Source organism: Peromyscus leucopus, chromosome 1, assembly GCF_004664715.2.
Source record: "Peromyscus leucopus breed LL Stock chromosome 1, UCI_PerLeu_2.1, whole genome shotgun sequence".
In the NCBI taxonomy this organism is placed as follows: Eukaryota; Metazoa; Chordata; class Mammalia; order Rodentia; family Cricetidae; genus Peromyscus; species Peromyscus leucopus.
Window position 1 is genome coordinate 108,881,509 of NC_051063.1, and position 23,995 is coordinate 108,905,503.

A 23,995-nucleotide genomic window follows, 5' to 3' on the forward strand; every position below is an offset into this window, starting at 1 on the left:
GTAGCCTAAAGCAATGTGTCTCACCATTCATTTTAATGTCCATGGACATGGCTGTCTTCAATTAGATTTGCCACCTTCTACCTTCCAATCTCATTGTGTTCCCAGAGATGAAAGGTTCTTTTGCTGATTAAGACTGAAAATTCTAGGAGTGACCCTTATTTTATCTAAGTGACATCACTGAAGAGATATTTTTCAAATGCCATCCATGAAACAGGAAAATGAGTAATTAGCTCGGGCCACAGAAGCCACTTCCTAAACATATGCATGCTCCATTAACTCCATGTGTCAGAGCCTGTGATTGGTGGGCACAGGGGTACAACAGGGGATGGGACATAATTGGTCGCTACGGTCCCAAACTACATGTGCTTTCTCAAGCCCATCAGATCATTGTCATCCTTCTTTACATCTCAGCAGATTACACAGGCCTCCTCAGGGTCCTACCTGGATGCCAAGACCTGGGACAAGGGATTGGGGCTCCTCTCAGCATCTCTCCCACTCCCTTATGATCTTACCACTTTTTTCTTGCTTAAGTTTGATGTCCCCATGCCTCCATTCCAATTAGCTCTGTAAGGAGCAATTTCAAAATTCACATACATTTAACTAAAACCCTCACAGGTGTGGAAAAGCTGTAGTAAAATCAAAGTAAACCCAATAGGCAATGAATTGTCATATGCTATTAATAGCAATGGTTCTTATTAAATACCTATTACACCACTCCCATTTCATCCAACAGCAATTCCTTGAAGTATTAGGATCACACTGTTGCAGATGAGAAAGCTGAGGCTGAGATTACACTGGAGCCCCAAATAACACATGGGTCCATGACAGAGTGGGAGCTTAACCCTATCTCAGTCTCCCATCAACTGGAGCAGCCATCTACTGTGCCTTCACGGGCGGCATATGCTTTCTTTTAAAATCCATCTGTAACTTGTCATCTTGTAATTCCCTTTTCTCAGGAGGATTGGATAGAGACACTCAAAGTTACTCACTAGAATCATTTTCAATTACAGTAGACACACTTTTTCTTGAAACTTTAGCTGTTTTTAAGAGGAACACAAAAACCGTGTTCAAAATCCTCCCACTAAGGGTGTTTGCCTGATGATGCCAATCCCCTCACTGCAGGATGAATATGGGATCGCCATTCTGACTTTGGAGAAAATAGGTGGAGTCACAGGGACTCAGCAACATAGGAACAGCAGATGGTTTTTCAGCTTTGGCCACTGAAAGTGGCAGCTCCAAGGGGCTTTGAACTGGGATGTTAAACATTAATATTTGCCTCATCAACTAGGGAGGAACTACTCGGATGTGATGCCTTTCTTCCCAAAGAATTGAGATAGGGTGTTTCCATCATCTTGAAAACATAGCTCACAGACATTTTGCCTACCCAAGGCTTGTCGCAGCCCCCAAAGGAGGCAGTCAGCCTCAGAACTCCAAGAAGCAACCATAACATGAGTTCTTCTAAATTCTAAAAACATGAGATTTTAAAGTAAACAAGAGCCAAATGTTTAAATGTTATGCCAGAGACAGAAATCAAATACCCAAGAGGGGCTGAGCCCTACAGCCTTCTAAGGATTCTCTCTGACAGGGATTCAGGACACAATGATGGACATGTGAGTCATGGAGTGTATACTTTGGAGTGTATACTCTGATGGGAAACAGGCAGTAGCAATGGATAACTGAGCAGATTAGTGATCTACCACAATAGGGACAAATACAAACAAATAGAAAGCCTCTAGAGCATGGGAGCAAGGAAGCTGCCCCACATTGCAGGGCGTTTGGGAAGACCTGTGAAAGCAGAGGCGGCAGGGGAGCATGGTATGTGGAGCTCAGAAGAAAGCCTAGTCCAGATAGAGAGAAACCTGGGGAGGGGACAAGGCTGGGGGAGGCAGTAGAGTTGATTGCAGCTGGGAAGTCTGTTTAGGACTTAGAGCTTTATTCTGGGATCAAGAGGAAGCCACAAAAGCAGAGGAGACCACTGTGAAATGTCACTGTGGCTGTAGAACAGAAGGTTGTGGAATGCCGAGGAGATGATGAAATCACAGACAGATCGAGAGACCCATTTCCATGCTCCACTCTGCAGCCCCGCATGCAGAGGCTTCATGTCAGAAGGCCCAGATCGGCTGCTGGGAGAACATCGGAGAAGTTGGCAAACACCGCACAGACCGGGGAACACTCTTCTTTTCCTTTCTCGAAGCTGATTGTCAAATTCCTGCCATTTGTGTCAGCAACTAGAAAGGTCAATAAAATGGGAAGGACAGTGAGGGACTCCGAATCCAGGCAGGACAAGGTAACAGGAACCAGGGTGCTATCAGGGGAGGTAAACAAAAAGAGGGAAGGGTGTGCTTACCTGCCATTTGTGAAGGCTACAAAAGGAGCTTATGACTTAAATGTGCTGAGACTATTTCCTGGACCCTTTCCCAGGACCAGGCTGAGGATGCAGGAAGATATTCTTACACATCCTCAGGGAGAGAAAAGACATGGAAAAGGACTCTAGCTCATGGCAGGATAGGCCAAGTTTTGGGACACACTAAAAATTCTGTAGCATACATTTATGCAGTATCAGCAGCAGCAGCAGCAGCAGCAGCAGCAGCAGCAGCAGCAGCAGCAGCAGCAGCAGCTATGACCATACTTATTGAGTGAAAGGGGCATTGTTACTACCCAAGAGATAGGTGTTATCAGTCCTATTTTATAGATGATAAAAATTTAACTACTTGTCCCAAATTCTCACCGGTAACAGAGAATACATGGGAGAAACTTTCCACTTCTCAGGGTTCATGGCCTTGAGCTCAGCCTTGAGAGCTGGGATGTAGGAGATGGGGGTGGGGGTGGTGGGGTGGACACAGGAGGCAGAGAGGCCAGCATGACCACAAGAAAGGAGGTGGGAGGCCCAGGACTCTCAGAGCATGCCAGTGAGTTCCAAGCCGCAGCTTATGGTCTTCATCACGACTTGACTTTACCACTGCAGCCCTCAAATAGCCATAGACAACATGGAAACAAACATGGGTGGCTGTCTTCCAAAAGACATTTATTTACGGACACTAAAAATCAAATTTCATACAGCTTTCACAGGCTACAAAATATTCTTTTGATTTTTATTTCCCCTAACATTTAAGACGTAGGAGCTATCCTTAGCACATGGGTCATATAAAAACAGATGTTGAGCCTTGATCTAGTCACTGGGCTGAAGTCTGCATGGGTTCAGCCTCCACCAAGAAGGGTTGTCAAGAGAAATTTTATGAGAGCCATACCGGTCCTTTAAGATTTCTGATAGCCTCATTTGGAAATCACATGGTAAGATTGGGAAGACAAGGGAGAGCTGTGTCAGCACCTATAAGAGCATCACTATGCAGGAATGGGCGTGCCCTCTTCCCTTCACACCTCGGCATGTGTATACAAGAAACTCTAGTCAAGGGCTTTCTGAATCACTCCCTATGTGCCAGCCAGGAAGAGGGCATTCACATAGCATGGTGCACGGCTGTGGTGCCTGGTGATTTTCATTACCACCCACCTTTACCCTGCCTCTCCATTCTCCCTCTCCAGAAAAGTTGAATAGTTCCTTAGAACTCCTATTTTTCACACCAGGAGCTAACACATGGCAAGTTTTGCCTAGTACACATTTCTTATTGATTAGGTACCATGGAAGAACTGCCATCATTTGCTACAGGTACTTGTCTGCATAAATGTATGTATCCATCTATGTTCTCTCTCTCTCTCTCTCTCTCTCTCTCTCTCTCTCTCTCTCTCTCTCTCTCTCTGACACACATACATACACACATATATAATTATTTATTTGCTTTTAGTTTTTCTTGGCTATATGGTTAGGAACCCAATGTATCACTGGCCTGCTTAAAGCATCTACAATGGAGCAATTTATCATCATTTTGATTTAAATATTTGAAGAATATAAAAAGGAGAGGGGAAAAAAAAACAAATGTGACATTCCAGTGGCGTGCAATGATGGGGGTGTGGTTTCCTCCTTAAAGACTGCCAAAAGTGACAATTTGAATAGCCCAAATCTTCCCTTTGGAGGGCATATTATGCTTCTCAGCATCAAGAGTCTAGCCTCCATTGTGTTGGATTAACAGCAATAATAATTGATGTCCATATGGCTGTAACTAGATCTGAGTCAGGCAAGTGGAGGTGGCTATAGTTTACATAAGGTGTAGAAGCCAAGTCTTGCCATTTCTGGATCACTGTGGCCCTTTGGGTAGGGAGCAAGAAGCCAGAAGTCCAGAGCTTACCCCAAGACTCAGGGTCCTCTGGGGCAGGCCAGGCCAGGCCAGCCTCACCTCTACCCCCTCAGGCAGACTGTCAAGGGCAGCTGTGCAGTTTTGTTGAGCCAGTGTTTGTTCAACAGATCAGGCCTCCAGGAACAGTTTTCTAAATTTAATGAGACGAACCAGCAAAGGAAATCATCTAGCTTCAAAGTAGCCCAGAGCCCCAATTAGCAGTCCAATTTGGGGTAAGTCACTTGACCTCTCTGAGCTCCAGTTTCCACAAGCCTGGATGGGAGACATCGAGAAGTAAATCCACAAAAAGATGAAGCAACAAGTATAGGGTCCATTCTTGGCTAGCACTCCCATGTCCCAGGGACTCCCTTGCACAGCGGCCGGCACAGGGTGCAGTCCAGAGATAAGCATGTGTACAGCCCTTCAGACCTGCTCTCCCACATTCACCCGAGGAGACAGGCTTTGTGGTCAGGCTGCCTATCTTTGAATCCCAAATTCTTCCATTCACTAACTAAGCATGGGAACACAGGCACTCTTTGGACTTATTCCTCATACTGAAAAACACTTACGCTACCTGCCCTTGTACGGCAGGGTGCTGCGAGGAGTCAGCCAGTGAGCACAGTCCCTGCCTGCAAAGAACGGAGAGCAGCAGCTGCCACAGGACCATCAGCTTTTACTCTCACTGACAGCATCATCACCATCGTGTTGTCCTTGTGTTGGGCAAGCCAATTAGCCTCATTTCCAACCTGAAAAACGGGGGCAGCAACACCTGTCTTGTGGGAGTGTGTGGAGCTCGGGAATTCAAAAGTGACAGGAACCTGCAACCCAGCACGCAGCAAATGACTATTAGCTTTCTTTCCCTTTGCCTTCCCACTTCCAGTAAGAAGAGAGCTCTGTGGAGGGGCTACCCTATCCTGATGCATGGGAGTTCGTTCTCACTTGCTTTTCTTTCCTTGTAAAATCTCTCCCGCACCCTCTTTGCTCTTAACTGTCTCCAGTCTCTAGACAACAAAAGAACAGGCTACATTCTAGCTGGGAATGAAATCTTTTTTCTTTCTTTCTTTTTTTTTTTTAAGGCAGAGCCAAGACTTAGTAGCAAGGCCACCACCAAATTGCTAACCAGAATCAGAGGGTTCTGAAAGCTGCGTAAGAACCTGGGCAAGGGTTTGCAGCACTTAAGTGGCTGAAGCCTCTTCAATTGCAGCCTGTCCCCCCCTGAGTTAAGTAGCGGGTGAAATCAGCATGTATAATTCTCATCTAGCAAGTTTCACAGAGGCGCATTACATTTTGGCATGATTAACACCTCTTTCACTCAGGTTTTTTCCCCTTTCTCATTTTCCTTTTCCAAGGACCAGTGATAGGGTTCAAAGAAGCAGAGAGGACAGAGGTGAGGGCTTCAATAGAGCATGTGCTCAGCTTTAAGTGAAACTCTCAGACAATTGATGGGCACGGGAAAAGACATTTTCCTCATACCCTCCTGCCAGATTTAGCAATTTACTATCAGGCTCCTCAGGCTAAGAGGGAAGAGGACTGGTGTGCAGAAACGCAGAGGGAGAGAGAGCTTCTGAAATATAAATTCACGGTCCACTCATCCTTCCATCCATCCACCCACCCATCCGTCCATCCGTCTGTCCATCCATCCATCCATCCATCCATCCATCCATCCATCCATCCACTCATCCATCTATCCATTCGTCCACCCATCCATCTACATTTCCTTCCTTCCTTTTTTCCATCTGTCCATCCACCCATCCACCCATCCACCCATCCATCCATCCACCCATTCATCCATCCATTCTTCCATCCATCTACCCATCCTTCTATGCATCTAATAATCTCTCCTCTTTTTACCAGGTTAACTTGGATTTGTCTATGGACCTCTACCAATTTCCTTCTAGAACCTTTGAAGATTGGATAAAAAATTCCCTAAGATCTCACAGTTGTGAGTAAACCTCACTTAAAGCACTAACCACAACGGAAAATACTATACTTATTTGTGTGACTACTAATTAATGGCTGCAAGAGCTCAGTTTAAACCCTGGACTGCCTACCTCCAAGACCAGGATCTTTAGCCAGGGAAATGTTCAAGCTGATCTTGGGTCTCCAATTCACACGCTGTTCTATACTTCATCACCTGCTTTCTCTCTGTGTCTATTTCCCCTGTAGTAAGGGAATCATGTGTCATGGGTTGTGGCATCTAAATTTCTACCCTACTTTGCTTTTCTAGGATTTGTTGTCAGATGGGACTCATGTGCATCAAGATTGGTCTCTAAAGAGCGGAGTTCCCCTCTGGCCCTGGAACTGCCTCCTGCTTGCTGTCCCAGCTTTCGCTGTGGCCTCTGCATGGAGAAGGGTCCAGAGAGTTGGGGGCCTCACTCGAACACACTGCTGTTACTCACCCCTCAGTCTTGTCTCTTTCCTTCTGTACACTGACTTTGAACTTGACAGGTGCCCCTGGGCCTGACACCACAGACTGATGGACAGACAGCAGTAGTGATGGACAGACTGCAGTGATGATGGAGGATGATTGAACACAGTGCAGAGCACCCAGGGGACCCTCTACTCATTAACTATTGCTTCTGAGATGTGAGGTATGAGCACCCCTGAAGTTCAGAGAAATTAAAACGTGGAGAATTTAATTAAAGCCCTCCCAGGCTAATCACTTTCCTGTTGGCTTACGGGGTCCTGTGAAAGAAAGAAAACAAAACTATCAGCCAGGTCAGTTTGGGATTCACAGGCTTGGGCCTTCTGCTGAAAGACATCATGTCTCACATTCCTTTGCCTCCAGGAGTTACTAGAAGAAAGCAAAGAAGAAAATTTTGTGCTTTGGTGGGCATAATACTTAAACCTCCAAAAACATAAATTCTAAGATTAAAAAGGGATGGATGTGATAACCCCAGAATTAAAGAAATTGCAATTTCTATACATATAAAAAATTTTAGAGAAAATACTTGTTTACCACTAGCAAGAATTAATATTTAGAATTCATTAGATGCTTCTTGCAGAAGATAAGAAAATTTAAGAACCTCCACCGACAAATAGACAAAGAACATGGAGGAGTCAATGACAATGTACAGTAAAGGCTAGCAGGCAAACTGACTGTATGCTAAAAAAGACAACACACATAAAGAAAACCCAGCAAGATATGAGACAGCCTTCAGGCTGGTAAACATTATAAGTACTGCTCCTTGCTTTCCAGGCTGTGACAGGGTATAGACTATGGGAAGCACCCGAGACCTTAGGAAATGTGAAAGATTGAGAGGTCACTTGACATGGTGTCATGTCATCCTGTTCCTTGATTTCCATGTGTAATTTACTAAGCTACTGAACTTCTCCAAGCTTCAGCTCTAGTGTGTGTGCATATGTGTGAGTGTATGAGTGTGTGCGTGTATGTGTATGAGCAGATGAATGTGTGCATGTGTGTGCATATTTGTGTGAATGAATGAGTGTGTATACATGTGTATAAGGGCATGAGTGTGTGTATATGAGTATGTGATATGTGTGCATGTGTGTGTATATTTGTGTGAGTACATGAGTGTGTGTACATGTGTATAAGTGCATGAGTGTATGTATATGTATGTGAGTGCATAAGTGTGTATGTATGAGTACATGAACATGTGTGCATATGTGTGTGCATTTGTGTGAGTTCATGAGTGTGTATATGAATATGTGAATATGTGTGCATGTATGTGTGCATTTGTGTGAATGCATGAGTGTGTGTACATGTGCATAAGTGCATGAGTGTTTGTACATGTATGTTAGTGCATGTGTGTGTGTGTGTGAGTGCATGAAGGTGTGTGCGTGTGTGTGGGTGCATGAACACTCACTGAGTTGAGATGAAGCACACACAGACATGTAAATGAACTATACATGAAGACCCTAATCCACCAACCAAGCTCTGTCCACATTAGGTACTCCATCAGGGATAGTTTCTCAAAACCAACTCTAATGTGTTTGTTATCTTTAGCATGTGTAGTTGACTCCCAACCTGAGCAAAGCATCCTCTCAGGAAGGATCTAAGGCTAGACATGGTTGTGGACACATATAGTCCCTACTCAGGAAGCTTAGGAGGGAAGATCACTGAAATCAGGATTTCCAGAGCAGCCAGCACAACAAAATGAGGCAAAGGCAAAGAAAGCTCTAGATTTCCAAACCTAAGAGTGACTGTATTTAATAGGAAGAATGGAGACAGTGAAATGCCTGTAGCAATCCATTTCAGGAAGACAGAAGTCTCTCAAAGCTGCAAATCACTTTTACTCACATCTTCTAATCTGATCTCACCAAAGCCACAGAGTCAGACACAGCCTCCATTTATGGATGCAGAAACAGATTCAAGACAAGGATGTTTTGCTCAAGGTCACTGAACAAGTGAACCTCAGAAGCAGGACGTATATCCCTGTCTCCAGACCTGTGCCACCAAACCACACTGCCCTACTTGCAGAGCAATGAGACCAAGAGTGGTTTGGAAGTCCCTTGGCAGAAAGAATAAGAATGTTAATAACAGTTATGTTGCCTAGAAGCCTGATAATTTCAACATACTTTTATGGTCTGACTTCAGTGAATATTTTAAAAAATGATAATAACAACTTGGGCTGGAAGCTGGAAGGGAGCCAGGATTTCTCCTAGCCAGTAGCTGGGAGTGTCGTGGGCTAGGTCCATGGGCTCAGGCACATAGAAAACACCATCTTATCATTGTAGGACACAGCTTCTCTGCCAAGATCATCACTAGCCCTTTGAATCTGTGGCTCGTTTACAGTCCTGCAAGCTCTGTTACTTCTCATGTTCCAAAGGAGAAAATGCACACACAGTGTGCCCTTCCCACAACAGCCTTGAGCTCTTGGTCTCCCTTCCTTAGCACCTTCCCTGGGGTATGCTTTGCCAGAAGCCTGGGCGCTATGGCCCCCAAATCCCTTAAGTCCTTGAGGAAAGGCACAAAAGAAATAAAGAGTTGCTGTGAATGACAATGGCTATTACTGACAAGGCAAGAGACCTCCTGGGGATGGCAACAGCAAATGTGATCACCCCTGTCACCAGCCCCTGTAATTTTCAGAAAAAAGGAGGCTTTATCTGTTTCTTAGCTCAAAGCTCCACTGTCACCCTGATGCTGGGACAAACGGTCCCCAAATGGCATTCAGAATGTGAGCAAGTCAGTGGCTGTAACAGCTGCTGCTAGCTGAGGAAGAGCCTTAGACACCAGGCCGAGGCTGGACTAGGAAATGGCGAGAAATCCTGAGAGCCTGCTCAGGGCTCCTGCCCTGCCTCTCCCCTTGCTGGGCAGCTGAACATCACGTACTTCCATCAGGGTGACTGAAAGTTTGTCACAGACAGATGGACATTTGTAACATATTTTCAGATAGTAAAATATATCTTGAGTGGCGATTTTATTTTTATTTTTTCCAATCTCAGTCTCTAAAGGTCAATCCAATACATACTAGATGGACATCCCAGGGTTTGCAATACAGCCTGGACCCATGTGATGGGATTTGGAGAGATGAACCATTTTCTTTTGCAGTAAAATGTAATAAGAAAATCTGCAAGAAGGGGAGGTTAAAATTATATGTTGAGGATAGTGAATGGCCTCGCTGTGGCAAATCTTTACAGTCCTGGTTTCCTTGGTAGAAGGAGAGCTCTACCAGGCCAGAGCTCCTATGTCCAACCAGCAGTGGAGGGGAGAGGGGGAGGGGGAGCCGAGCATGGGGCCTATCCCACAGCTGTTAACTACCCTTATCTAAAACTCAGAATGGATCCTTTCTCACAGCCAATAACATAAGCTGAAAGAACTGTAATAGAATCAGCAGAGCAGGTGTGAATCCTGACTTGCAAACAGCAGCCTTAAAGAATTGAAGAAGGAGGTGCTGGAAAGATGGCTCTGTGGTTTCCAGTACTGACTTCTCTAAGAGAAGTTCTGGGTTTGATTCCCAGAACCCGCATGGTGGCTCACAACTGTTTGCCACTCCAGTTCCAGGGGATACAATGCCCTCTTTGGGCCTCTCGAGGCACCAGCATGCACATGCTACACATTTTTTTTTAATGAAGAAGGTCTGGAGAGATGGCTCCGAGGTTAGGAGTACATACTACGTTTGCAGAGGACCTGAATTCTGCTCCCAGTATCCATATCAAGAGGCTCACAACCACCTTTACCACCAGCTCCAGGTGATTATATGTCTTCTTCTGGCCTCCATGAGCATGTGCACCATCTGTACATAACCACATATGCACACACACACACATTATTATTATTATTATTATTATTATTATTATTGGTTTTTCGATACAGGGTTTCTCTGTGTAGCTTTGCGCCTTTCCTGGAACTCAGTTGGTAGCCCAGGCTGGCCTCGAACTCACAGAGATCCACCTGGCTCTGCCTCCCAAGTGCTGGGATTAAAGGCGTGCACCACCACCGCCCGGCTATACACACTATTTAAAAACAAAAATAAATCTTTAAAAAAATGAAGACTCCATTGACTTTTACAGTTTCACCTGTAAAAAAGTGACAAACTGCTGGCTTGTGTGGAAAGACTTGGGAACACTCGAAGTTAGAGGGCTTGGCAGGGTGTCCAGTCGTTGCTCATCCATCTGGGTTCCACATTACTCCTTCTTGACAAACTCACAGCACTGTAGAAGGGAGATGGATGGCAAACCTCAGTATCCTAAATATAGGCTATCCACGGCTTGGTGGGGACCCATCCATGGCGACGATGAAGTGTATCAACGCAGGCATATCAAAAGGACAAGAGGGAACTGGAGGTTTAGGACTAGAAGCTTGGCTGGTTTTGTTCTTTAGAGCAGAGGGTTTTTTGTTTTTGTTTTTGTTTTTTTTTTTTCAGTCATTAAAAACACATACAGAATGGGCATTAAATACACAGTGATTTGTCTGTCTAGTTCACTGCTGTATATTCGAGGAGAGGACAGTTTCTGAGAAGCAGTAGGGTATTTAATAAATGTCTGGTATGTCCATCTGGAGATGAATGGGGCATAGATGAAAACGTGGGCTCCGTGGGGAGCGGAGACACTGAGAAGGGGCACAGGAAGCAGGCAGGTCATATACCATTGCTAAATTTTGCTCTTCTCTAGGAGTACAAATTTTCATTTCAAAATATGTGTTTCTGTTTATCTTAAAGGTAAAATAAGGTGGAGGAGCTGACTCTTAAAATAGTTGTTTTATTAAAAAGCCTGGCACGACACATCGCGCAGCTAAAAGTCATCTTAAAGCCATTAAGGTAAAGGCGAAGACACTTGGCCCTGAGCTCATGGGCTTGTTCCTAGCGGTCCCTTTTAATTCCACCTTTTCCCCAGCAAAGGAATACAAGAATTCCTTGATTCGGAAGGAGAATGTAGGACTACCCAAGGCTGGAGGAGGAAAGAAGGTGAGAGGGAGGGGCACTCAGGAAAGTGAGGGGAGGGGCTGCTGGAGTTTGAATGGGCCCGCTCAGGTGACGTGTTGAAACATCATCCCAATGCAGCAGTGTCTTGGGGCCCGCTGGGAGGCGCAGAGGGCATGGGATGGAGAAATGTCAAGTGGGGTCACTACTGCACAAGCCGTTCATTGTGAAACTGGAGAGTTTTGTTCCCCTCTTGCTCTTACTCACCCCTGCCCTTCTGCCTTCTGCCGTAGAAGGACACATGGGATGGCCTTTGTCATGCGCCTGTGCCATCTTCTTGGAGCCCCCAGCCTCTAGAGCAGTGGTTCTCAGCCCTCCTAACACTGCGACCCCTTAATACCGTTCTCATGCTGTGGTGACCCCCAGCTGTAAGATTACGTTTGGTGCCATTTCATGACTGTAATTTTGCTACTGTGCAGTGTCTCAGTTCCTGAGACCACTGGAAACACGCCCCCTGATGGTGATGACCCACAGGTGATGACCCACTGATGTTTGAGAGCAATGAACCAATAATTCTTTTCTCGTAAGCTATCCAGCCCCAAGTACAGTCACGTACAACAGACTAAGACAGTGGAACCGAAGCGACCAACACTCCCTCTCAATCTCTACAAATGAGAAACAAGATGGCAGTGTCTGTGAAGCTGCTGGCAGAGTCAAAGGTCACGTGACAGTTTTCCAAGATGAAACCCAGGGAAGCGATGGGCCTTGAGGATTGAGCTTCTTCTAAGAGGAATCTCTAATAAGTGACCACACTTGCCCTGCCAAACCACGTGCTTATTAATATGTAATTCATTGTGAGCCCAGCACTATTGCAAGGATTCAGGTGGATCTGGGGATGACAACTGAGTCATAGTGTGGCTAAGTCACTTGTACATGCCTCTCTACATAAATTTGTACCTCCTGGCACACCAGTCTAGAAACTGAATCTAAGACCATCAATATTTTATATACTGTCCTCTGTTACTTAAAGGTGTCCTTTCAAATGGCTTCAACTAGCCCACTGAGAACACGGTTGCCAGAAAGACCACTCCCTGACAGGCAGGATTTATTTCTACCTTGCTTCCAAGTTCTCTCTGCTGTGGATGGCAGCAGAATGCAACCTTTACAGATAAGATGTTCCTTTTGTTCTCTCGGATCCTATCTTTTTTTTTTTTTTTTTTTTTGGCTTTTTTGAGACAGGGTTTCTCTGTGTACTGTGTAGCTTTGTGCCTTTCCTGGGACTCACTTGGCAGCCCAGGCTGGCCTCGAACTCACAGAGATCCGCCTGGCTCTGCCCTGCCTCCCGAGTGCTGGGATTAAAGGCGTGCGCCACCACCGCCCGGCCTCAGATCCTATCTTAAAGGTAAGTATTCAAAAATGGCATCAATGGATCACAACTTTGCAGTAAATGAGAAATGGGATGCTAATTTTGCCACAGACTCACTAATTTTATTCTCTTGGTAACTGAATGGGAAGAATTATGCCTGGCTAATTTCTAAAACAGCTCTAGAATAGAGAATGGTATCATACATACTACAACCATGTTTTAACAGAGTTCAAGAATATACTATGTGGATGGTTAAGTGCAGCAGAAAGTCTGGGATAATTAGTAAGTAAACACACACACACACACACACACACACACACACACACACACACACACTTCATAGGAATTCTGCTCTGGCAGCGACAATGGGCACGTCTTGAGCTCATTTTCCTTTCAAAGACTCTAATACCTCTTGGTCTTTTATCCCTCTGGGCATTCATCCTTGTGGGAATTACATGAGAAAAGCTGGAAAGGAATGAGGGAGGGGGATTTCAAATATTCCCTTTGTCTAGCCCATAATAAGGATTATTCTAGATCTTTTGTCTAGCACTTATAAGATACCATGGCAGTTAATGAATAAGTTAATTGGTTAAATCATTCTAGTGGGGACTGCCAATTCATCCCTGCGTGCCTGTGATGTGTGTGGAGAAGATTAAGGCTGAGCTTGAGAAAAGACCAAGACACCAGATGGCTTGAAGTACCCCCAGTAATAGTTTGAGTTTTTAATTAGTGGTGTTGCATATTTTCATCAGAGAAAACTTTGGAAAAAGAGAAGAGGTAGAGAAGTAAAATAAAAATAGCTATTCTACAGCATTGCTATCTACAATTAATATTTTGATAGATTTTAAATTGAATTTGCATGAACCTTAGAGGTAGACTGCATGTAACACTTTCTCCTGCTTTTCCCTTTCAGTATTTTACGTTTCTAATAAAAAATATTCTTTCAACACATTTTACTGGCTAAAGAATATTGTCTAGAATGGACTGTTAAACAGTTGACATTTGAAATTTCCTTTGGTATTTGTTCTTACCTGCTCTTATGTTATGCACCTGGGTCAATGAAATTATCTTCTCTATCTCAGGAAGGAAGATTTGAAGCAGAGGATCTGTACACATAGTTAATCAGAGCTGTGTATGTACAAGAAGAGGAGGGGCTCTTCAGCTGAGTCCTGAGGCCGGAGGAGATAGTGAGGTCAGAACAGGAGTCGCAGAGTCAGACGCTGGAGGGAGATGAGTATGCAAACCCACCTGGGCAGGAGTTGAATGCTCCTTGCAGGTGGCCCGGGGCTTCTTTCATGGCTGGACTATGCAGTGAGCAGGAAGGTGGGCCAGCCCCAGGTCACTTTAGCCTAAACACACTGAAAAGTCATTCATTCGCACTGTGATAAATGCAAGGTGCGCTGTAACATTTGAAAGGCAAGGTGTGTTAACACTGAGAACACTGTGGGCCTGCATTCTTAAAACCTGACCAGCCTCTAATTAGCAGCCAGTTTGCATTCAGATTTCACGACTGACTGGTCTGCCTGTCTATGCACCGAGGACCACATGCACAGGACACAGGCCTCCATCCAACAGGAGATGAGCCCTGTTACCTCTCAGATACATGCAGAATCTGTGTTTTCTTCTTCGGTAGATTTTGCCCATATGGAAAGCTACAGGGGGAAAGATACCAGGAGGACTTCAAACAACAAAATTCAATACTTGGGGCAAGATGTCCTCACCTAATATTTGTCTCAGTCCTCAGATGACCACTGGGTGACATGGTCAGGTAGACAGTCTTTTTGCTTTTAACTAAGGCAAAGTCTTTCCCTGTAGTCCAGGTTGGCCCCGAACTCATGATCCTCTTGCCTCATCCTCTCAAGGGCCAGGATCACAGGAATCTGCCACCATTCCAAGCCTGGCCAGGTTTGGTTGCGACTACAATTTTGTTAACAGCACTCTGCTAAAATGCTCTTCCCCATCTCAGGTAGACCCAGCTAACTCTTTCTTATCCTGCAGCTTCAGCCTCAACCTAAGGCTTGCCATTTCCAGAAAGTTTTCCCAGGAAGGGCTGAAAATAGCCTTCCTGTTGATACATCCCTCATCCTACACTTGCCACAGTACATGTATTAATCGCTTGACCTATCTGGCTCATAGTCTGGGTTGTGAGATTCAGAGGGCTGGCAGAGAATATCTGCCCAACAACTTCCTAATTGATGAATGGAGATGGGCTGTGATCCCAAGATCTCAACTTTAAAGCATGTTAGAAGCTAGCCAATGTGTATGCCATCCTCAAAGATAGGAATGACACCCTACCACCTGCCTGTCCCACTATTATGAGGGCAAGCTTCTCCCCTCTGGGTGCATGGTACTCTGCCTCACCTCCTGTCTTCCACATCCAGTGTCAGAGTGAGATCTGTGGGTATTTTCTGCAGTCTGAGTGTCAGTGTGGCTATGGAGGGTAAGAAACAGTGGGAGAATCCTGGGAGTGAGAGGAGAGCTCTGTCTGGGATGCAGTGAGGTCCAGTCATGTTCATGGACCCCCTTCGTCCTTTGCAGCTACTAGACAGCAGTCAATGGAGGGAAGCTGAGTAGGGACAGGGCTTATAGGCCAGGGGACCCAAAAGAACTGCTACCTGTCTGTGTGAGATGGCAGGCATGTTCAGAAATACAATAAACACTGAATGAGCAGGGAAAAGTAAAACTGCTCCAACATGGGTGGCTGTTTGTTTATATTTTCCCTTCAAATTAAGACAGACAGAAAAGCACAAGAGAAAGAAAGAATGCCCATGTGGAGCTGTACAGATCCTAGAGGCAGAATCCAATGCTATTTCAGAGACCCTTGGTTAATCATGGGAGAATCCCCATCCTAGGAGACACAGTTGCTGGGTCAGGTCTTGGGAACATTCACTGAGGAGTCTCAGCCCTGTAGGATGCTGATAAACATGAACAGAACAAAGATGCAGGCTTGGCCGCCTTCTGGAAGCTTCCTAACAGCAGGACTCAGTAGAACTCAGGAATACACCCAACAGCCCTCCAGGGAGAAGAAGGAACTTGCCCAAGGCTAGCTATTGCCACAGCAAACCTCCCAGTTCAAGAGTCCCCGGGGACAGATAGAGGACACAGACTGGTCTCTCATCTTGTTCCTCAAAGAAAGTCAATAGACTCACTACTCAGAAGTGAAGGTTGAAGTCTCCACAGTGTATGGATCAGAAAGCAAAGCCAGAGCCTTTTGGAGGGTGGGATAATTGAGGCTGTGTGGTGAGACTTGGGGCTGAATGCCTGTGTGATCACAGCCACAAGAGGAATCATTCTGAATTGTGTTTTCTCAACTACAAGGTGACCATGAGAATAAATAGAGATAATCTCTAGGAAGGCATAGATGCAGGATCAGCACATAGTAGGTCTTCCTGTATGTTGGGTATATGGTCTGTGTAGATCACACCCCCCTGCTCTACCAGCTGCACCTGTCCTTGGTCACAGCCCTCCCACGCACCCCAATCCCCTGCTTTTATCAGCTCACAAGTACTTAGACAAGGGGCAGCCAAGAACAATGTGGAACTTCAAAATAAGCACCCTACCCCCACCCTGGCACGTGGTGATTTTAGCCAAAGATGCAATCACATCCCTGAAGTTAAATGGCCTGAAACACTCGAGGAAGAAAGAGTCAGTGTGAACAGCCTTCTAAATGCATCAGTTTTCTGGACCTTTCCCAGCTCCCTGTCTCCTTAACTATGGCTTCTGCAGTGGCTCAAATGCAGGATGTGGCCTGGAATTTCAACAGCCCCCAGTATTTGCTCAGCACTCCATCATTCATTCAACACATCTTGGCTGATCCCCTCTCTAGACAGACTTTGCAGCCAGGCATTAAGGTGCAAAAGAGCTGCCAGTCTGCCTGAGAGGGGAGGGCAAGGGAGTCAGTTAGCATCAGGACAGAGTTACAAACAGCCCTGTGACCAAGGGAAGGATGAAGCATTGGCTCATTCTAAAAGTGGCTTCAAAATCAGCTTGCATTTAGGAGGCAATTGGTGTGAGCCGGATTCTGGGATGAAGATACCTACATAAATTATCTCTATTCAGACACAATTATGATAATATTTTACAAAGATTCAATGAAGAACCAGGCAGATAGAGGAGTTCTCAAAGCTAAGGAGCTCATGAGGGGAGGCCAGGATTCAAACTTAAGTCTGTACCACTGGGCCAGTTGCACCAAGGGGACTGTGCCTATGTCAGAGGGCCTCTGAAAGCTAGATAAATACAGCCTGTGCAATGTCATTCTTCTTCTGGGGCTCTAGATACACATGCTTTTGTGTCTGTGTTGTGTGTCTATGTGTGTGTATGCACGTGGAGGCCAGAGGCTGACATCAGGTGTCTTTCTCTGTTGTTCCCCTCCCTCCCTCCTCCCCCCCTCCTTCCCAGTCTGTCTCCCTCCCTCCCTCCTTCTTTCTTTCTTCTTGACACAGGGTGTTTCACAGAACTTGAAGCTCACTGGTCCAGGACGCTGCCATGCTTGGCTTCTGCATGGTTTTTTTTTTGGGGGGGGGTGTTAGCCCAGGTCTGTTCTGCATGGCTGTGCAACAAGCATTTTAACCACTGAGTCATCTTCACGGTCTCCCTAACTGTATGCCTTCTGCCTTCTAGTTTCTTCCTCTGATGAGGGAATAAAACTTCTTGCTGTGTGCATGCTGTGATCAGAGCAAAATTTAGTCACAAACTGAGTTCCCAAGGAAGGTTTTCCCAGCACGACCCCCAGGCCTGACAGAAGGCCTCCATGCCTCTCCTGGCAGTGGTCCTGGGAGACAAGTTACAAGAGACTGCAAGGTAGAGCGGCTCCTGTAATGAGGAACCCACAGGCTAAGCTCTCAGTGGAGCCCGGGGCTGGGCAACAAGGAAGGAGGAGAACCACCACAGACTCTTTCTCCAGGACAGGCTACTCTGGCTCCCTGCCTGAGAAGCAAAACCACTCTTCCCTGGGCCAAGGATCCTTGGAGGAATATTTATGAGACATTAAAACCACTGCCATCACATCTTTAAAAATTCTTGTACGTGTAATTATGGGTCCAGGGATTCAATTCCTGGATGTGGTATTAATTACTTCCTTGCAGCTTGCAGTATTCAGGGATGGGAAGTGGGGGCAGGCAGCCTGTAGGTCTCTTGGATTTCTTTCTGCTACTGCAGATGCTTGAGGCTTGTTGCTACTACAGCAGCCACCTTGACCCTGCCATACTCCATCCTCATGTTGAGTTCCTACCAGAAAGGTTGGTTGGCCCAGTCCATGTATCACTCTGGTTCCCTAGCTGGCAACACTTAGTTGTCCTTGGCCTGTCAAAGGCATTAGAGAGAGACAGGGACTCAGGAGTAGGACCATTCCTGCAGTCTCTCTCCTAGCATGGTGTGTTTGTGGGAGGGTGGGGTGTTCATCTTCTACCCTAGTCTAAAACAAAAGGCCATGCTAACTACATCCTTGGTAAATAAAATACTAGAAAGAGTAATAGAGATTGTTTTCCCGTAATTTAGTCACTTACCAAAAGTCCCTTAGAGCGTTCTAGGTGCTAAACCCTGATCAAGAAGTCAGCCTTCAGAAATGAGCATCCTTGGGAGTTGTATGCGCCTTGGAAGTCTGCAGGATACTGAGCCTCTGGTGTGTGCTGTGTACTAAGAAAACCTTCTGTACCAGAATAAAGATAACGTTTCCTCATCCTACTGACTCATCTGGTACGACACTGTCAGCCACATACTTTATCTGGGTATCAGGAATTTCCACACCCATGCCACGGGAGCCCTGACTACACTGTGTAAGACCTGGATGAGTGGAATCCAAATAGGATCTGCACGGAGCATGGGTGTGAGCTCACAGAGGCCTGAGTTCAAATCTTCCTACTCAGAGTTTCTTCTATGAGCTATAAGAATCCTTGATGCTTCTGGAATTCACTCAACAGCCATGGAGCTGCTCATTGAGGAGCTTCAGATGCTTGTTCAGTCTCCTTTCTCCAGGGACACTCAGATCCCTGTCTTCTTGTCACCCTAACACTGCTACTGGCCCCGATCCTGCTGTTTCGGTATCAGCCTGTCACTAACACACCACTTCCCACACTACTGTATCAGCACACACCAGAGACGCTTTTCCTAAGCTCCCCACCTGCATGAGGCCTTGGACAACAGAGGGACAAAGTCTTTTGTAAGAATTCATTGCTCGGTCCACAGCCACTTGTCACTGAGCAGTGCTGTGGGCTGCAGGGAAAAGGGCCATGGTCCACTTTTAATCCTTGGAGGACTGGAGAGAAAGTCCCACCATTGGATGAACTTGACCTCGGACGAAGTTTTTCATCTTGGCCAATCATTAGGGTTGGGTGAAGAACTTTCTTCAGTCTTAAGGCCCAGGTTAATCTCTAGACTCATCAAACAGGAAGGAGTCTAGTGCTGCATCTCATGCTCATGATGTAAATGTGCAGCCAAGACTAAGGTCACCCTCAGCATTTTGGGTAACTTATACCATATGGTTAATCATGTCTGTCCAGAACATGGATTTTAGATGGAGCAAATAGGGGATTTCCATCACAGAAAACCAAAAGAAGCTGGGCTGCTAACTGCTCTATTTATGTTAGAACTTCATTTACAAAAATGTAATCCCCTATTAAGAAAAGAGCATATATGGATTAACTCCTGTAATCAAAAAATGTAATTAATAACCCAGTTACAACAAGATTTTGAAGAGCTAATAATCCCTAAGTACAAATTATGCACGCTCATTAAAATCAAACTGTTATAAACTCCATTTATTCAACAAATAATTCCTTGTCTGACAGCTTGCTTTATTTTACAGCTATAGAAAATGAAAATGTGTTTCCCTCATCATCTGGGATTAAACTCTTAGAACTTTTCAAAGGTTTCAGCCCATGGGCAGCCCTTTTTCCACCACACCTCCCTCTTAGGGACAAGGGCTCCCTGTCCTTTCCCCCTCCAAACCATCCTGCATTCCACCTACCAAGCCTCATTTGCCGCCCGTTGTTTTGACAGCGCCCCATCAGACAGCACAGGAGAATCTTACTCAAGTCACAGTATATGGGACCTTCCATCCGTAAAGTGTTCTCAAGTCCCTTCCTCAAATTCTCTCTGTTTCAGAATAATGAAAAGAGCTGACACTCTGGAATTAGATCGCTCTACCAAAAGTTCAACTGTGGAAGCTCGAGTCAGACCCACACAGGTGCAGGGTGCAGTTACCCTATATGTGACCAAGAGGACACTGCTTAGTAGTGGAGGAAAAGGAATTTTGTCAGTGGGTATTTCTAGCTCAGCTAGTTATCCGAGAGAGAGAGAGAGAGAGAGAGAGAGAGAGAGAGAGAGAGAGAGAGAGAGCACTTTGACCTCCATCTCACACTGTAAAGGAAAATCAATTCCAGATAGGCTGTAGATTCCAATACAAATGGTAGAAAAAAAATCAATTTTACAAGAAAACATAATATAACATCTTCATGACCTCAAAATAAGCAAAGTTTCCTAAGCATGATGTTAAGATATGTTAATCATAAAGGAAAACTTACCAATTCAAAAAGGTTCCAAAATGGAAACTTGTACTTATCAAATGATGCCATCAAGAGAGTGAAAAGCTAATTGTGGTGGCTAATCTTAATTGTCAACTAGATGAGAACTAGACTCACTAGGCTTTGGGCCTCTGTCTGGGGGAGATTATTTTGGTTATGTTATGGGGTAGGAAGACCCATGCACTATGGGTGGCACCATCCCTGGAGTGAGATCCTGGACTGTAGAAAAAGGAAATGAGTTGACTAAGCATTCCCTGCTCCCGGTTTCTTGACTGTGGATACAAAATGCCCAGCTGCTTCAAGTTCCTACTGCCTCGATGGCCCCAGCATGAACTGTGAGCTAAGATAAACTGTCTCCCCTGTGTTGCCTCTGGCAGGGTATTTTATCACAGCAAAGGAAAAGGAACTCCAACAAGTCACCAACTTGAAGAAGACGACACTGTCTGATAGGGGATTTAGACTGTAATGCACTGGGAAGTCCCATAGACAAACAAGAAACAAAAAGTAGACTGTGTGATTTATTGTTTAAAAAGCAAGTCATAAATAAGCACTTGACAAAAGAGGATATCCAAAGGACCAATAAGCTTGTGAAAGGTGCTTCGTGTCATTAAATACTAGGGAAACCTAATCCACAATGAAACACAAGGATGTGACCCCTAGAGTGGCGACAGAGAAAGTGGCAGTTGTTAGGGAATGTGTCCTTGGAGTAGGCAAGGCAATCAGACCACATTAACGGACAGCTGGGTTTGGGTTTGTACCTGGCAAAACCTAGTAAACAGTGTGTGTGTGTGTGTGTGTGTGTGTGTGTGTGTGTGTGTGTGTGTATGTGTGTGTGTGTGTAGATAGATGGATATAACCCAGAAATTCTAATCCTAAAATCAAAGCAGTACCAAAAGTCTTTCACAATCACCCTTCTTTTTCATTTATTTATTTATTTTTTTATTAAGAGATTTTTTATTCATTTTACGTATCAACCATGGATTCCCCTGTCCTCCCTCCTCCCACCCTCTTCTTGAAGCACCGTTTATAAACACCTCTAAATGGAAAGCAACTACAATGGAAAGTCATGGAAAGTGAGAGCCAGTACTATACAGGGATGATAATGAATGAACAATGACAGGGCAGGGCATGGATAAATCCAAACAACGAAGCACTGAGTAAAAGGAGCAGACAAACTGAGACTATGCTCCATGACTCCACTACATCATCAGAAAACTGGCCAAACTACAACATTCTAAGTCTGGATAGAAAGTAACCTAGCAGGAAGTGAAGAGAAAGATAGAACCTGGAACTGGAAAGAGGAGCTCTCAAGAGGTGGTGATGTTTGCTTCGTGATTAATGTTCTGTTCACTTTACAATGGGCTGACCATCCTTCATGTATAGTACACATGCATTAAAAGTTTACACACATACACACATACCTCCACCACCAACACAAACAAACCAACCAACCTTGACCAGTTTACCTTTTAACTATGTGACCTTAGGCAAAACATGTAATCTCTTGCTTCTCATGATTTGCTGAGATGTTCAGGTTAAAATGGAAAAGAAACAAAACAGAGCCCCCAAGACGTATATCCACAGACTCCTAGCCCTAAACATTGCATATATTCCATTTCTTCCTTTCTTCTTCCCTTTCCTTCTTCCTCTTCCCTTCCCTCTTGGAACACCATAGTATCTTTCTGTGAGCTGGGATCTTAGAGACTTAGTCTTTTTTCTCTTACATACATTTTAAAAGATACAAACCCAAACCAAAGTAAGTACAGCAGCGCCTGAGCAGATGTCTTGAAGGTGAAAGAGGGCACAAGGCTTTCACAGTCGTCTTGGGAGGTTGAGAAGTATGCTGCAGCCACAGCATTGGGGGTATGAGTTATACCTGTGGGTGAAGCTCGGGTTGGGGGTCAATTCAGAAGCATTGGTGTTGGGGATTGCACAGGGACTGCAGGAAGAATGCAGTGGGATGCTGCATGCATCACATTTTCTCTTAACCACACATGGCTGTTTTCTATGGTGAAATTCTTCACAGACCAAAAAGAAACCAAGGAAAAACCTACTTTGCCTTCTCAAAACAAGTGCCAAAGTCCTGATGCAGGAAAGTCTGAGTTACAGAAAACACGAGATTCCTAGAAAATAAATGTGTGATGACCGAGAACTTGAAGCCCACTACTGTCAATGACTCCTCAACCCGTAATACTAGACGGGCTCCTGGATGGTAGTGGGTTTCTGGCATGCACACGCGCAGTCCCTTCCCCAACTGCTTAGCTTGTGCTTTGATCCTTTATCCACCAAACAAACATTCTCCATCACTGATGGGAGGTATAAAAGCATGGGGAGCTAGATGTGGGCATTCCCACATAAAAGATGGGCAAGACCCAGAAGTAAGAAAGGACCACCTGATGTCACCAGAACAAAGCCAAGAAAGAGCAAAGACACTTGTCACTGTGTGATTGGGGTAGGTATCCCATAGACATTGTCCTGTGACCTATAGTTCTCAATCCTGGCTACACCTCAGAATCACAGAAAAGTTTTCAAACAATACTTGATACCATGTCTGATACCCAGACTGCATGTTAAATGGGCTCTGGTGCAGGCACCATCATCAGTGTGCTTGAGAATCACCCAGGTCATTCTAGAAAATTATAACCTTGGGCCCAAGTCTGTTTCTGTGTGACCGGTGGACTATGAATGGCTTTCACCAGAGAAATAGCCGCAATGAATTCTATGGTAGGGAACATGAGCTCCAATTAGGCAAGCTCTGACTTCATACCCAAGGAGCTCCATTCTTCCCATCAGCAGATGTAAAGCATGAAAGAGAACTCACAAATGGTAGTCACTGGACTGTGGAGAGATGGGGGAGAAGGGTGGGGACAGGTTGGTCCAGGAGTATGGTTTCCCAGCTGGCTACCTAGTTTGCATCTCAAAAAGCTAGGAAAGTAATTTTGAATGTTTTCAATATAAAGAGATGATAGGTATATGAGGAGGTATATGTCTAATCTGAATTAAACACCTCTCTCGGTATATAATACAAATATACTTATAAGCCTCACATGGTACATCATTAATTCGCATAACTTTTATTTTTATGTTTTAGCTTCAAATTAAAAATTTGAAAACAAAAAGTATTCAGTACTCCCTATGCACTGAATTTCATCTCTAGAAGGCTTGTGGAAATGTCCTTTCCCTCTTACTGTATTAGTAAATGACTATAGATGGACCACATATCTCTAATGTGAAACTCTTGAGCCCTCAGAGGCTGAGGAGATGGCTCAGCAGGTAAAGCGCTTGCCATGCAAGGAAAAAGCATGAGGACCAGAGTGCTGATTCCCAGAACCCATGCAAATGACAGGTGGGTCTGACATCCCAGCTGGAATTTCTGTGCTCTGAAGGTGGAGACAGGGGACGTCTCAAGCAAGCAAGCATGCTAGATTTAGCTTATAGCCTGTATCAGTGAGCTCTGAGTTTGAATAAAGAGACCCTGTTTCAATGATTAAGATGGAGAATAATTAAGATACCTCATTTTAACCTTGTTGCTCCCATATACATGTGTACTCACATGTG

The 23,995-nt window shown here is 45.0% G+C and overlaps 1 protein-coding gene across 1 annotated transcript in view; it reads right to left on the reverse strand.

Annotated features, from left to right (window-relative positions):
- The window catches only part of Tenm4 (teneurin transmembrane protein 4), a 2,730,446-nt gene that overhangs the window by 656,513 nt on the left and 2,049,938 nt on the right, over positions 1–23,995 (reverse strand).